The sequence below is a fragment of the Lactuca serriola genome, chromosome 2, assembly GCF_051521515.1.
Source record: "Lactuca serriola cultivar US96UC23 chromosome 2, Lser_US96UC23_V15, whole genome shotgun sequence".
NCBI classification, from domain to species: Eukaryota; Viridiplantae; Streptophyta; class Magnoliopsida; order Asterales; family Asteraceae; genus Lactuca; species Lactuca serriola.
The window spans coordinates 201,292,720-201,301,716 of NC_136409.1; positions in this window are offsets into that span (position 1 = coordinate 201,292,720).

Below are 8,997 nucleotides of genomic sequence, written 5' to 3' on the forward strand. Positions count from 1 at the left end.
TGTAACGTCCATAGATTCGGGCTAGTCAATTTAGAGACGATGAACATCAAAAATGAGTTTTTGATGGAAGATTATTTAGAAGTATTAATCTAAACCAAGTTGTAGTATATGTTACAAGGGTTCCGTACATATAAAGAACGGAGTTATAACGAAGAAGTTATGGCCCGTCGAAGTTTTACGGCAAAACCGGCACGACACCAGGAGACGTAAATAGTGAATTTACGGTAGAGGAATTTTTAGCCTTATTAATCTAAACAAAAGTCATAGAATATGTTAAAATGAGAGCGTCCATAAAAAGAACACCCAAATCTGACTTCGTATGAGGAAGTTATGATTTTTCTAACATTTAGCATAACAGTGCACAACCCGGAAATTCGAATTTTAGATCGGTCGATTTTCAGCCAAAATAATCTAAATGAGAAATGAAGATATCGTTAATAGGAGTTAAACGATAAAAATACAGTCGAAAACGGAGCTCGTATGCGAAAGATATGGACGAAACTTAGTCTCTACTCTTCGAGCGCGGCGAATTCGATACAATTTTGTAAATCCGAGATAGAATGAGAATTAGCCAACAGTGTCTAAATGAAAGTTGTAGTAATCATAATTACCAACACGTGGATATAAATAACTTCGAAAACGAAGCTCGTATGCGAAAGATATGGACGAAGCTTAGTCTCTACTTTTCGAGCGCGGCGAATTCGAATACAGTTTTGTAAATATGAGATACAATAAGAATTAGCCGACTGGGTCTAAATGAAAGTTGTAGTACTCGTAAATACCAACGCTTGGATATAAATAACGTATAAAACGGAGCTCGTACGCGGAAGATACAGACGAAGCTTAGAGACTACTTTACTATAAAACTCCTATAAATAAAGGGTGAACTCCTCATATTTTCTTCACACCATAACCTCTCTTTCTCTCTCTAACTTATCTCTAACCTCCCTAGACCCCTCCCAAGTCTAGGGAACCTCCCTAGCACAAGAAGAAAGCCCCGGAGCGCCCGGCGGCTCCGAGAAGAAAAGCTTTCGGCTCGGAAACGCTGCTCCAGCGAAGCCCGGTTTTTAATAAAAACCCGTTGTAAGTGAACTACGCATATACTATATTTAATATAGCTTTTATTTAATTATAGTAACATTATTAGGAACTTAAAATAATTATTTGGGCTATTATTATAAGTTATATTGAGTGTTATTTAACGCTTAAATAATCGTAATAATAGCTAGACTATTAATTAGTCGCGGTTAACGTTAAAAACTAAACCCTAGTGGTATTGATACTAGGTTTTGTCGAGGAAAATTGTTTTGAGATAACAAAGCGCTGTCTGAGTTCGGAATCACCACCTAATCAAGTGAGTGCATGGTCCCTTTCATCTTACACATAGATATGAAGTATTTTATATAAATTACGTGCTATATGTGCATTTATCCGAATACTTGTTGTTTATGATGGATGAATGATTTTATACATGTTTTAAATGATTTAAATTGTATATTTATTTTATATCTACATATATGTTGGGATAAAACATGGGTAGATGAAATAGTTGATGTGTGATGAAATAAAACAATGAGAGATAGGTGATGATAATTAGGTGAGGATAGATAGGTGATGATGAATCGATGATGTAGGATGAAAGATACTATAACCTTATCCGGCAATTTGGAGATGTAGTCATCTACCAGAGTATAGATGGCGACCACGGACTATTATAGACAACCCCGTGGAGACACCAGCAGGCTCATAACCCGTAGGTGATGAATTACGACTTCAGGCGATGTTGTAACTACGTATTCATGCGATGATACTCTAACCCCTTACTATGAATTACGAGTTCAGGCGATGTTGTAACTACGTATTAATGCGATGATACCCTAACCCTTGTTGGGCACGTATTGAGGGAGTAATCCCTGAATCAATATTGTCTATGCAATGTAGGCGATGATCCTTAGGGAGAGTCCTTAGGAACAAACATATAAGGAAATACGATGTAAGGAGATGAGAGGTAAATATGATGTAGGAGACGACCCTTAGGATAAATCCTTAGGGATGGTACTTAGGAATAAAGAAGATAATGGGGATGGGGAATTGGGTTAATTGTTTGATGATTAAACATAATAGTTATATTATTGTGGGTTGAAAACCCTATGTACTCACCAGGTTTCCCAACTTGACCCACTCAGTTTACTTGTATCACATGTGACGATGTGAAGTTACATTACACTGAGAGATTAAGGAGATATAGATCACTAGTGTAAATGAATGTAAGTTCTGTTTATGCTTATGTTTCGGTATTGACGATGACATCCTAAATGTTTTAAAATGAATAAAAATACATTTCTTCGGAAATGCTTTGATAATGAAATTATCATGTTTTTTTTTCTGGGAACAAATTCCGCAACGTTTTTATTAAAAGAGATACTCTGATTTTTATAAAGCATAAACAAAAATCGGTCTTTTCTGGCCGTGAAAATGGGGATGTCACACTTGAAGATTTGTTCTTTGAAGGAAAGCTTTAAGATCCAACATTTGCATCTCCTTTTGGTGGATTGGGAGGTATAAAGTCCAAACCTTGCCTTTTATTTCATGGATCTTCCTCTTGGTTCATTTTTGGTCATTTTGACCCTTTTGGTTGATGAGTGGGAGTTAAAGTCGTTTTTGAAGCTTGAAATTATAGATCTGGATATATCATGGGTTCCTATGGTGGTTTTGGTTCCATGCATGTATTAAGTCAAATATTAAGTCCCTTTGAGCTCTAGAGTCCTATTTAGTCATACATGCACATAAAGTTGGCAACTTTATGTGATTAACCATCTTGGGGAAGTCAGATATGAGTTTGGATACAAGTCTTAATGGATTAAGTGATAATTTGGAAAGATGGCCATGACTAGTGAGTATGTTGGGCGTATAAGTATGTACGTTGCACGTACAAGCCCTCCATGTTGTACGCTGAGCGTTCAGGCTGAGTACACCCCGCGTACTCGGCAGGCTTGGGCTCTTTCATTTTGGGCTTGGTTGTGTTGGGCCATGTTGGGCCATCAGGATTTTATGGTTGGACTGTTATGACTTGTTGGAACTTCTTGGGTAAAGGCCCACGAAAGGAATTTAAACCAATTTGGAAAATTGGGCCATATTTGTGATGGGTTTTATGTTATACATCAATCCTATGGTGTACATGCAAAACCCTAAACTTTGGATCTAGGTTTATCTTAATGTACATTCAGTAATCATCCAAAGCTCATAAACCCTAGATCTAGCATACATGTAATCGAATTAACATAATAACAGGGTTTAGATCATACCTTTGATTGTTATGTAGCAATAACAATCTATTCCTTCTTGTAATTGGCTTCAGTATGCTTAGTGCCTCAAGTGTTGCACCTCTAATGGAGTCACAAACACCATAAGCAATAAGGATGAAGAAGGAGGAGATAGGAGGCACCAAAATTCGTCTAGAAACCCTAAGGAATCATTCACCACGTTTTTGGGGCTTAGGGGGTCCTTAAATAGGTAGGCTATTAGGGTTATCTAACAAGGAAACCCTAATTTGACTGCTTAATCCCTAAGCAGTCCATGGACTCCCTTTAGAATACCTCTTGGACGAAAATCATATGGGCTCCCCATAGATTTCGTCCAACCTTTATTCTAAAGCAATCCATAGCCCAATTGCAATTATCTTATAATTACAATTCTAGTCCCCTAAGTTTAATTAATCTCTTTTACCCACAAAATTAATTCTTTATTAATTCTTGACTAATATTAATTAAACAATATGATTTCTCCTTTAATATATTATTCTCATAATATATTAATAAATCATAATTAAACCTTTCTCTCCTTAATTCATCCTACATATTGCTATGGTGAAGGCAACCCAAAAGGACCATGCTCATAATCGAGTCAAGTACATACCAAAATAGTCATGGACTTAGACACTAATCCAACAATTTGGGCCTTAGATGCTTATTTTGGATTTTGGGCCTTTGGTCATCTAGTTTGGGCCTTGGCCTTGGGCCAAGCTTGAGGAAGGGTAAAATGGTCTTTTACCATATTTTGGACTCATAGTGTGAGTTAGGGGCTAGATGTTAATGGGTTGTCATTTTTGGTATTTGATAACGCGTGGATTTTAGCAGATCTGCAGTTAGAGACTATTCGTGGGATCAGCTTCTGAGGTGATTTTTCCTCACTGTACTTATGGTTTGAAGGCACCAACGTCGGCCCTTTGGATTGTTATCCTGGTTTATCGTATGATTGAGTACTGTAGTGATATGTTAGATCTATATCCTGAAAGATAGGATGATGTCATGCTTAGTGATCTATTAGATCTACCTATTATCTATTTTGGCTATATGTTTACCGGTTAAAGGTGTTGATATTGTGTGGTTGGGTTGAGACTGTACTGCTTTGTGCGGCCAATCAACAAACCTGATAATGTATGCTTATATGTGTTATATATATATATATATATACACACATACATATCAATGTGTTATATGTATGTTTATATGTTATGTATATGTCAACATGGTTTATGTGTGGTTGGGTTGAGGCGGTCCCGCTTTGTGCTGAAGGCCAACATACCCAGGTCGGCCCGGATAGACTAAAGGCCAGTACGGCGTACCAGTCAGGCCGAAGGCCCAAAGAACGGTCTAGATAGGCTGAAGGCCCGGTGTGGCGTACCAGTCATGTTGAAGGTTCTATGAGCGATCCATATAGACTGTAGGTCGGAGGGACGTTCTAGTCATACTGAAGGCTCTGCGGCATGCCAGATAGATTGTAGGTCGGTGGGGGGTTCCAGTCATGCTGAAGGCCCTGTATGCATGCTGTTTGTTGGTATATGTTATCTGTCTGTGTGTTGGTACTTTGGGGGAACTCACTAAGCTTTGTGCTTACAGTTTTGGTTTATGGTTTCAGGTACTTCAGAGAATTGTGGCAAGGTGAAGGTGTGACCGTACACATCTTGATTTTATGTCATTGATCTTGGGAGGCACTAATTTTTAAATAGTGTTTTGAGAACACTAATTTTGTAAACATTTTTATTAGTAAAAGGGGTCGTTTTGAAAAGTTTAAAATTGTTTGAATTTTTGGGATGTTACAAGTTGTTATCAGAGCCTTGGTTTGAGTGAATTGGAGGAACACTCATGTAAATCCAATCTCAAACTAAGGAAAAAGATGTTTTCAAATGATTTTAAAATAGTTTTCAAAATAATCAACGAGGATGTGATGTGTACGATCAGCCGGAGACCCCAAATTACCACATAATTATTTTGAGATTTTTCTTTGATATGTTAGAACAACATGCTAGTAATAGGATAGGGATCTTCAGGAGTTGTATGATAGAAATGCATGTTATATGATGCCTTATCTATTATAGTATCCTTGATTGATTATTGTATGACTCTTTCGCGTGTGATCTGGCTATTGAGTGAATGCGCTAAGTCACATGCTACATGGTTTAACTGGTCTTAGGATAAGGGGTTTGGTCCTGCTGCGCAGCTCTTTTCTAAGTCCAACCATTGTGGGGTTGAATCTTTTAGTCTAGGATTGTTTAAACTATAGGGCATGCTCTTGTATTCATGTAATAGTTGTCTGGCACCAATAGAGGGTCTCATGGCAATTTGTAGCAAGGTGAGTTATGTGGGGTCATCCGGCCAGTTGTGTTATTGGATGAGGAGGTTGTGGTTTCCTTAGAGTGGGTGCGGTTATAGTGGGTCAACGCGAGGAATGTTTAGCCACTCTTGCGAGAGTAAGGGCAGGGGGAAGGTGCATCCAAGATGCTGGGAGGTAGAGGTCGAGAGTTTTGTATGAGGATCTGTTTGATTTTGTTATTTTTTGTGTCAATCGACTCTTATGCTCGAATGTTGCTTGCTTTGTGCTTTGTGGAACTCTTAGGTGATGGGAGTTAGCTACTAAGTGAATATGTCAAGTCACATGTGACAAGGGTTGAATAATCTTAGAGTGATGGATTTGACCCTTTTGCGCAACTCTTGTTTGGGTCCAACCGTTGTAGGGATGAGTCTGTTACTAGAACGATTATCTAAGCTTTGTTGAATTGTTGTATGTGCTTGTATTCATGGGGTGGGTGAATGACATTATGAGGAGTTCTTCAGTAGCTCATGGCAGGGTGGGGTCGGGAACCTAGGAAATCCTAGGGATTGCTTTAGTGGGTATCGTTGCATTGGTTAGCGAGTGTTGGGGTATGGATTTGTGAAGGTGACTTAGAGGATTCAGGAGCATTCTTGAGGAAAGTATGGATAGGTGTGGAAGGTTGTATTGGGCTCGTACTACTGAAAGCGCAAGATCCATACTCGAATCGGGGAGAGTCTTGGAGAATCTAGGAAGCCTATGGGATGAGGATTCATGGGTATATTTGGATCTTTTGCTTGCTGTTTCGGTATGGTGTTGAGCACTCGGGAATGGGGTTCAGATTCTGGTTTCCGGCTCAGTAGCAGGTACTGAGCCGATTGATGCACGAACGCAGGAGTTCATCTCATCAGAGATTACGTGCATGGCTTTGCGTTTTCCTTGATCTTACTACACAAAGAACCCAACATCTAAGCCCCGCATACGCCATACTTACACCCAACGTATGACTTCAGCTAGCCCAAACACGAAGAACCCAACCTCTAAGCCCCAAACAACTTCATGGCCTAAAACAAATAAATGCAAGATTAAATAAATTAGCAATACCTTGGAATCACAGATGTTACACTTGATGATGATATTGTTAGATCTAGCTAGTTTTGAGTGTTATGAGATTTTGGTCACTTTAAGTGCAATAAGTTTAGATCTTGAAAGTTTGTGACCTTGTTATGGATAAAGTTGGAAACCATATCCATCTAAACATCATTTTGATTCAGATCTGAAGGTTTGAGACATGGACTTAATGGATTAAGTTGAAAAAAATGCACTTTTGGGTCCCTTTAAGACTTAAAAACTAGATCTTGTTTGTTGGGACCATTCAAATGGATAAAATTGGAAACTTCATCCATTATGGAGCTATTATGAACCTTAAAAATGGTTGCTTGATTGTTTCCTTAGAACCATGCAAGAGTTACGTGGTTTTGAGTGTTGTAAAAGTAAGGATTTTGGAGATTTAACCCTCTTTAGCCATGAAAGGCTTAAAGGTTTTGACTTATGGTTTAAGACATCATTTAGGGTTAAGATAAGAGTTTGGAAAACTTGAATTAAACCAATAAGATCTTAATGGTGAGTTTTGTCCTCTGATGAGTACATTGGGCGTATGAAGGCGTACGCTCAACATAGTGTTTGGTCGGTGCATCAAGAACTTGTATATTCTACTTCGTGGCTGGGTACGCATCGCGTACATCAATGGTACGCAGGGCGTACTCCCCAGGATGGACATTTTGGGTTTTTTAGGGATTGGGCCTTATTGGGCCATTGGACTTTTGACGTTGGGCCATGGATTGATTGTGAGCCTTCTTGGTATTGGTCCCATGATAGTTTTTGGGCCCAATTAGGAAATTGGGCCATATTGGGCTTCGAGTTGCCGTTTAGGAAGTTGGGCTTTTTGGAGCAAATGGATTGGGCCCAAGTTTCGGGTCAAGTAAGGAAAGGGTAAAATGATCTTTTACCCTAGTTATGGATTAAGTGGCTTTAAATCTTGTTTTGGGTCAAGATCCAATTATTAATTGGATAATTATTTGATGGTGCTAGCACAAAGGGATTTCCGGATCAGCAGACTGAGAATTTATTGGGAGATTCAGCGGCTTGAGGTGAGTTTCCTCACCATGTTTAGCAGGTCGAAGTCACCAATGTCGGCCCATGGTTTGTTATGTTAGGATGCTAGATGTTTGTGTGACTCTTTCATGTGTATGTGCTTGTAAGCTTACTGGGTGGGGACCGATGATTATTTTGTATATTATTATCTTGTTATGCTTATATGATTTGTATGTTGGGCGAGGCCCGTTATACTCAGTGGGCGAGGTCCGTTATATTCAGTGGGCGGGGGCCGTTATTTGAGTTAGGGTGGGCCCGTTATACTCATCGGGCGAGGCCCACTATATGTATGATATGTATGGTATGTGGTATTTTGGGGAACTCACTAAGTTACTTGATTACAGTTTTCAGTTTTTTATTTCAGGCGTTTTCGGTTCAATATAGAAGGGCCCAGCTTGATCCTAGCGCATCCACCCATGTTTCTGCAACATGTCGATTTTGGGATTGTACTCTCTGATAACTCTGTTACTTTGAATGTTTTTTGTAAATATAATTGGTGTTTTGGTTAAATAAAAATGAAATTTTTACCTCTTGATTTTCAGGATGTTATAATAGTCTTTCTTGCCATGATCCAACAACGGTTTTCCATGGAAGTCACAAAGACAAATAGGTGTTGTGATCCAACCATAATTTTTCATAAAAGTGTTGTGATCCAACCACAATCTTTCATACAAGTGTTGTGATCCAACCACAGTCCTTCATACAGGGGTTGTGATCCAACCACAGTCTTTCATGTAAGATTCACAAAAACAATCTAGAAACCTACATAGTATAGTGAGAAGACTCACCTCACACTCGCAATCAGACAATCACAACTCGAAAGTCAATAAACTGGTACTACAACCCACCTATCGAGATATCCAACGTCAAACCTTAGTCTACATTCCAAAACTAACAATTTGACCAAAATTCGACCAAGTCAAAAAGCCAACGGTTATGGTCAACGATCAAAGTCAACGCCTGTCGACCTCCACGTCGTGGCTATCCAGTCACAGTCGCGATCATGAAGTGCTTCAATGTCATGGTTGACATGCTACTATGTCGTGTCAGCACCAAACAGAATCATCATGAATTCCTTTCCTTCTCCACGTCGTGGCAACCAACTCGCCACATCTTGGCTATTGGTCTTGGATAACTTAATGGATTGAGCCCTAAATCCATAACCCCTAAACCTATACTTTCTAGAAAGCTTCTAGGGACTCCAAAGGCTTATAAAAATCCAAACTTCATGAACATGCATTCCTAATGCATATC